This window comes from Mus caroli, unplaced genomic scaffold, assembly GCF_978045245.1.
Source record: "Mus caroli unplaced genomic scaffold, Mus_caroli_1 scaffold_8, whole genome shotgun sequence".
NCBI classification, from domain to species: Eukaryota; Metazoa; Chordata; class Mammalia; order Rodentia; family Muridae; genus Mus; species Mus caroli.
In genome coordinates this window covers 40,164,249-40,172,493 of record NW_028227263.1, presented here as the reverse complement: position 1 = coordinate 40,172,493, position 8,245 = coordinate 40,164,249, and positions in this window count along the sequence as shown.

The following is an 8,245-nucleotide window of genomic DNA, read 5'->3' as shown; positions in this document are numbered from 1 at the left end:
AAAACCATATGATCATCTCCTTAGATGCGGAAAAAGCATTTGACAAGATCCAGCACCCATTCATAATAAAAGTCTTGGAAAGATCAGGAATTCAAGGCACATACCTAAACATGATAAAAGCAATCTACAGCAAACCAGTAGCCAACATCAAAGTAAATGGTGAGAAGCTTGAAGCAATCCCTCTAAAATCAGGGACTAGACAAGGCTGTCCACTTTCTCCATACCTATTCAACATTGTACTTGAAGTCCTAGCCAGAGCAATTCGACAACAAAAGGAGATCAAAGGTATACAAATTGGAAAAGATGAAGTCAAAATATCACTTTTTGCAGATGATATGATAGTATATAAAAGTGACCCTAAAAACTCCACCAGAGAACTCCTAAACCTGATAAACAGCTTCGGTGAAGTAGCTGGGTATAAAATTAACTCAAACAAATCAATTGCCTTTCTCTACACAAAGAATAAACAGGCTGAGAAAGAAATTAGGGAAGCAACACCCTTCTCAATAGTCACAAATAATATAAAATATCTTGGCGTGACTCTAAATAAGGAAGTGAAAGATCTGTATAATAAAAACTTCAAGTCTCTGAAGAAAGAAATTATAGAAAATCTCAGAAGATTGAAAGATCTCCCATGCTCATGGATTGGCAGGATCAACATTGTAAAAATGGCTATCTTGCCAAAAGCAATCTACAGATTCAATGCAATACCCATCAAAATTCCAACTCAATTCTTCAACGAATTAGAAAGTGCAATTTTCAAAATCATCTGGAATAACAAAAAACCTAGGATAGCAAAAACTCTTCTCAAGAATAAAAGAACCTCTGGTGGAATCACCATGCCGGACCTAAAGATTTACTACAAAGCAATTGTGATAAAAACTGCGTGGTACTGGTATAGTGACAGACAAGTAGATCAATGGAATAGAATTGAAGACCCAGAAATGAACCCACACACCTATGGTCACTTGATCTTCGACAAGGGAGCTAAAACCATCCAGTGGAAGAAAGTCAGCATTTTCAACAAATGGTGCTGGCACAACTGGTTGTTATCATGTAGAAGAATGCAAATCGATCCATTCCTATCTCCTTGTACTAAGGTCAAGTCTAAGTGGATCAAGGAACTCCACATAAAACCAGAGGCTGTGAAACTTATAGAGGAGAAAGTGGGGAAAAGCCTTGAAGATATGGGCACAGGGGAAAAATTCTTGAATAGAACAGCAATGGCTTGTGCTGTAAGATCGAGAATTGACAAGTGGGACCTCATGAAACTGCAAAGCTTCTGCAAGGCAAAAGACACCGTCAATAAGACAAAAAGGCCACCAACCGATTGGGAAAGGATCTTTACCTATCCTAAATCAGATAAGGGACTAATATCCAATATATATAAAGAACTCAAGAAGGTGGACTCCAGAAAATCAAATAACCCCATTAAAAAATGGGGCTCAGAACTGAACAAAGAATTCTCACCTGAGGAATACCGAATGGCAGAGAAGCACCTGAAAAAATGTTCAACATCCTTAATCATCAGGGAAATGCAAATCAAAACAACCCTGAGATTCCACCTCACACCAGTCAGAATGGCTAAGATCAAAAATTCAGGTGACAGCAGATGCTGGCGAGGATGTGGAGAAAGAGGAACACTCTTCCATTGTTGGTGGGATTGCAAGCTTCTACAACCTCTCTGGAAATCAGTCTGGAGGTTCCTCAGAAAATTGGACACCGTACTACCAGAGGATCCAGCAATACCTCTCCTGGGCATATATCCAGAAAATGTCCCAACCGGTAAGAAGGACACATGCTCCACTATGTTCATAGCAGCCTTATTAGAAGACCCAGAAGCTGGAAAGAACCCAGATGCCCCTCAACAGAGGAATGGATACAGAAATTATGGTACATTTACACAATGGAGTACTACTCAGCTATTAAAAAGAATGAATTTATGAAATTCCTAGCTAAATGGATGGACCTGGAAGGCATCATCTTGAGTGAGGTAACACAATCACAAAGGAACTCACACAATATGTATTCACTGATAAGTGGATACTAGCCCAAAACTTAGGATACCCAAGATATAAGATACAATTTGCTAAACGCATGAAACTCAAGAAGAATGAAGACCAAAGTGTGGACAATATGCCCCTTCTTAGAATTGGGAACAAAACACCCATGGAAGGAGTTACAGAGACAAAGTTTGGAGCTGTGATGAAAGGATGGACCATTTAGAGACTCTCATATCCAGGGATCCATCCCATAATCAGCTTCCAAACGCTGACACCATTGCATACACTAGCAAGATTTTGCTGAAAGGACCCAGTTATAGCTGTCTCTCGTGAGACTATGCCAGGGCCTAGCAAACATAGAAGTAGATGCTCACAGTCAGCTATTGGATGGATCACAGGGCTCCCAATGGAGAAGTTAGAGAAAGTACCCAAGGAGTTAAAGGGATCTGCAACCCTATAGGGGGAACAACATGATGAACTAACCAGTACCCCGGAGCTCTTGTCTCTAGCTGCATATGTATCGAAAGATGGCCTAGTTGGCCATCACTGGAAAGAGAGGCCCATTGGACTTGCAAACTTTATATGCCCCAATACAGGGGAATGCCAGGGCCAAAAGAATGGGAATGGGTGGGTAGGGAAGTGGGGGGGGGTATGGGGGACTTTTGGGATAGCATTGGAAATGAAATTGAAGAAAATACGTAATAAAAAATATGAAAAATTAAAAAACATGATAATAATAAAAAAAGAAGAAATCGGGTAAATGGAGACTGTTACAAGATTTAAGAAAAGTTAATGAAACTATGTTACCTATGGGAACTTTACAACTAGGGCTTCCCTCCCCAGTAGCCATTCCTGAGCGATATTATAAAAATGTTATAGATCTGAAAAATTGTTTCTTTACCATCCCTTTGCATCCAAAGGATTGTGAAAAATTTGCTTTTAGTGTTCCTTCTGTAAATTTTAAGGAACCTATGAAAAGATATGGACAGTTCTCCCACAGGGGATGGCTAATAGTCCTACCTTATGTCAAAAGTTTGTGGCACAAGCCATTCAGCTTGTGAAACAGCAATGACGAAAGATTTACATCATTCATTTCACAGATGATATTTTGATGGTGGGAAAAGACCCCCAGGATTTGCTTTTGTGTTATAGAGACTTACAAAAAGCCTTAGCTGATAAGGGATTGCAAATAGCTTCTGAAAAGATACAAACTCAGGATCCTTATAGTTATTTAGGTTTTAGACTCACTGATCAAGCTGTTTTTCCCCAGAAGATTGTTATTTGTAGAGATAACTTAAGGACCTTAAATGATTTTCAAAAATTGTTAGGTGATATTAATTGGCTTCGCCCCTATTTAAAGCTTACTACAGGGGAGTTGAAACCTTTATTTGATATTCTTTTTTTTTTTTGGTTTTTCGAGACAGGGTTTCTCTGTATAGCTCTGGCTGTCCTGGAACTCACTTTGTAGACCAGGCTGGCCTCGAACTCAGAAATCCGCCTGCCTCTGCCTCCCGAATGCTGGGATTAAAGGCGTGCGCCACCATGCCCGGCTCTTTATTTGATATTCTTAAAGGGAGTTCTGATCCTACTTCCCCTAGATCCCTAACCTCAGAAGGATTGCTGGCCTTACAGCTAGTAGAAAAAGCTATTGAAAAGCAGTTTGTCACTTATATAGATTACTCCTTGCCGTTGCATCTGTTCATTTTTAATACAACTCATGTGCCTACGGAACTGCTATGGCAGAAGTTCCCTATAATGTGGATATATTCGAGGATTTCTCCTAAATGTAATATCTTGCCATATCATGAAGCAGTGGCCCAGATGATTATAATTGGAAGGAAGCAGGCATTAACTTATTTCGGGAAAGAGCCAGATATTATTGTTCAGCCTTACAGCATAAGTCAGGACACTTGGCTGAAACAGCATAGTACAGATTGGTTGCTTGCACAAACAGGGTTTAAGGGAACTATAGACAGCCGCTACCCCCAAGATAGGTTGATAAATTTTTTGAATGTACATGATGTGATATCTCTTAAAATGACTTCCTTACAGCCTTTATATAATGCTCTATTGATTTTTACTGATGGCTCCTCTAAAGGGCGAGCTGGATATCTTATTAATAATCAACAAGTTATCATAGAGATTCCTGGCCTTTCAGCTCAGTTAGCCGAATTAACAGCAGTACTGAAGGTCTTTCAGTCTGTACATGAGGCTTTTAATATCTTTACTGACAGTTTATATGTTGAGCAATCAGTACCCTTATTGGAGACCTGTGGAACATTTAACTCTAATACGCCGTCAGGATCCTTATTTTCAGAACTGCAAAACATCAATCTTGCCGGGAAAAATCCATTTTATATTGGCCACATATGATCTCACTCTAGTCTTCCTGGACCTTTAGCTGAAGGCAGTGATTACATTGACAGAGCTCTAATAGGAGAAGCCTTAATTTCAGATCCTGTTGTTTTGGCCAAATGTGATCATGAAAGGTTTCATCTCTCTAGCCATACCTTAAGGCTCCCACATAAGCTCACTAAGGAGCAAGTGAGAATGATTGTAAGACAATGTCCAAAATGTATTACATTATCTCCAGTGCCACATTTAGGAGTCAATCCTAGAGGTCTTATGCCTAATCATATTTGGCAAATGGATATAACCCATTATGTGGAATTTTGGAAATTAAAATATATACATGTTTGTATAGATACTTGTTCAGGATTTCTTTTTGCTTCTCTACATACAGGAGAGGCTTCTAAAAACGAGTGTGATCATTGCCTACAAGCCTTTAATGCCATGGGATTGCCTAAATTTATTAAGACAGATAACGGACCATCCTATTCTAGTAAAAATTTTATTTCATTCTGTAAAGAATTCGGTATCAAACATAAAATTGGAATTCCTTATAACCCCATGGGACAAGGAATAATTGAACGTGCTCATCGCACCTTAAAGAATTGGCTTTTTAAGACAAAACAGGGGCAGTTATATCCCGCAGGTCACCAAAGGCACATCTTGCCTTTGCTTTATTTGTTCTAAATTTTTTGCAAACTGATATTAAAGGTCAGTCTGCAGCAGATCGCCACTGGCATCCAGTTACTTATAATTCTTATGCATTGGTAAAATGGAAGGACCTACTAACTAATGAATGGAAGGATCCAGATCCAGTTCTAATCTGGGGAAGGGGCTCAGTCTGTGTTTTTTCATGAGAAGAAGATGGAGCACGATGGCTGCCCGAGAGATTAATTCATCAGCTGAACACAGATCCTGAATCTTCTTGTAAGTATCACTCTTAGGGCTAAAATTCCTCTTTTGCCTAGAAATCAGTTGGGGACACAGGCTCCCAGAAAAGCTGTTTTCTTGCTACTCTCAGAGCCAGCTTCCCCACAGGAAACTGAGCTTGAGCCTTGCTAATTTGCAACTGAATAATGTAGCTGGAATTCCCCAAAAGAAGCTTTGCATTGTTACTTTCTCATTGTCTGGATCTCCTTTTTTCAAGCAGGTCAATCAACACCCTTCAGGGGACAGCACAGGGCGTGCATCCCCACCCCCTAGAGTGTGCAGGAAACAGCTACTAATTTTCATTATAAAGACATTCCACCACATATTGTGGCTTTCGGTCTGATTTGTGATTAAGGTTTGCTACTAGGCCTAGAAAGGCGGAAATTTCAAATATTAGAAGAAATTGGTTTTTATTCTGATAGACAGACTTAGTCCCTTAGCTAGTCTCTGGTTTTCCACCTTTGCTGTTATTGCAAGGTCCCCTGTGGAAATAACAGAGATGAGGAGGGTGACCTCCAGCTCCTAATATAGCCTAGAGCAACAGATTGTGGTGTTACTAGTGACTTAATTCTTGTTGAGGCTTTGCTGAATCTGAGGTTGACAATTGTAATCATGTGAATACAGTATGGGCATCAGCATGGGTGCAGAAATTATACTGCAGGGGAAGGTCCAATTTGACCATTTCTGAGTTCCCTGAGAGATACATCCAGTTTGGATGGAGGTTGGTATCTAGTTCCAATTACAACCAAGAATATCTTTCTAAGGCTCTTCCTCCCCTCCCCAAAAGATATCAAGAGCCATGATTGTGGTTTGTTACAGTACCCACAGGAGGAATCAAGTCAATATCCTCCCAGCCATGGTTAAAACCCACTCATCCAAGGATGAGATAATCATTTGATCACCTCAGTTACTCGTGGCCTTATTATTCATAGGGAGGAGAGAAGTTGGAGATCATACCATTAGAAGGGCAAGCCCTTCACAGCCTCCCACCCTAACAAGCCAATTGGCCTTATACTACAGAGCTGGTCGTCACTCCCTCCTCTCTGTTCCCTGCCTGTCATTCAAGGCTGCAGAGAAGAATCCACGTACTCTCCTTCAGTGTTATCATAATAAAATGTCTTTCATATTTGTACAGTCAGTCTTTGCCAGTGTTCCAACACCCTAAAAAGACCGTGTAGCTGACTACTTGGTATTCAGTAAAAATATTTCAACTAGGAAGTTAATTAATTCAGTAATTAATTAGCATTATAAAAGACGGAGCCAACAGCTCAGGTCTGCTAGATGTTTACTAGGACAGAAAGGACAGTCTTATCCAGATACAGTTTACCATAAGAAAAGTTAGGAAATCCCACTGAGTCGGGTTTCTTCATTAGGCCCTAAGAATTCAGGCAGAACTTTTGAGCATAAATAAATTTCATGCCTCAGGCCAGCCTTTTCTTTTTTATATTAACAACAGGGAGGAGATGTAACCTCCCCCACCCCCTCAGCCTGAAACCTGTTTGCTCAGGTTTCACTATTAGCAAGAAGAGAGCATTGGGGTGGAGCTTGCCGCCCTATCTGCCACTTCCACTGCTGCTGCCTGCAGCCTAGCTGTTCTGGAGCCAAACACGTGGTCACCTGAAACTGGACTCCAGGATAATTTGGCGGGAATGGGCCCCTTCCCCCTGCTTCATAACCCAGTGTCTGGAATAGTAAAATTGAGCTTTGATCAGAACCTGGTTTGTCTTAGCTCTGTTCTTTGTCTCGTCCATCTAGTTCCTTTTCTTTCAGCTCCAGTCTGCCATCTCAGCCATACCCGTTCCTTGCGAGCCACTGGACAGCACGCAACAATTTTCTACATGCAATTTTCAAAGGACTTTATCACTATATATTCCTTCCCATATTCTCTTCTTTGACTTAATTTCTCATTTCTTCATATCATTTAAATCCTTCATACTACCTGTTTTTTCTTGCCTCCATTGGAAGCTTACCATTTCATCCACTACTTAGGTTAATTTTTTTAATTCTATGGGAACGAAAATATAAACATACCTGTCTGAAGATTCAAAACTAGCATCAACATAGGAGAGGGAACATGAAGACTTTGTCTTGCTACAGCGTTGTAGAAATGAAAAGAGCATGGTACCACCACAAAACAGACATATTGATCAGTGCTATACAGCTGAAAGCATAAATATAAGCCCACACTCTTTCAGCTAACTGATTCTTAACAAAGAGGCCAAAAGAAATATTGGAATAAAGACAGTATCTTCAACAAATGGTCCTGGTCATTTGCATGATTCCAGGTAGAAAAATGAAACTAGAACATTATCTCACCCTGGCAAAAAAACTCAATCATACATGGATCAAGAACCTCAGCATAAAAGCTGTGTCCTAGTTTGCTTCTCTGTTGCTGTGATAAAACACTGAATGAAACCAACTTGAAGAGGAACCAGTTCATTTGGCTTATGATTTCTCAGTACAGACCATTACTGAGAAAATTAAGAAGGAAGTTAGAGGGAAGAACTGAAGCAAAACCATGGAGGAGTGTTGCTTATTATCTTGTTCCTCATGGCTTGCTGAGTTGCTTTCTTGTATAGTCTAGGATCACTGGTCCTGGAGTGACAATAATAATAGTGGGTGGGCCCTCCTATATCCATCATTATTTAAGAAAATGCCCCATAGACAGACACCCCCAGGCAAATATGAAACAGACAGTTCTCAAATTGAAATTCAGGGATGTTTCCTTTTCAGACCTATATATAACACAGGGCTTCAATTTTTATGTTCATTTTATTTTATTTGAAAACCATTTTCTTTTTTTTCTCTTTCATTTGTTAAATTTTTATTATTTTATTCATTCATATTCCAAATGCTGTCTTCATTTTTTTTTTTTTTGCACCACATCACCAAGAACTTCATCCCACTCCCCCTCACCTTTGCCTCTGAGGGGATGGTCCCCCACTCACACATTCACCTTCACC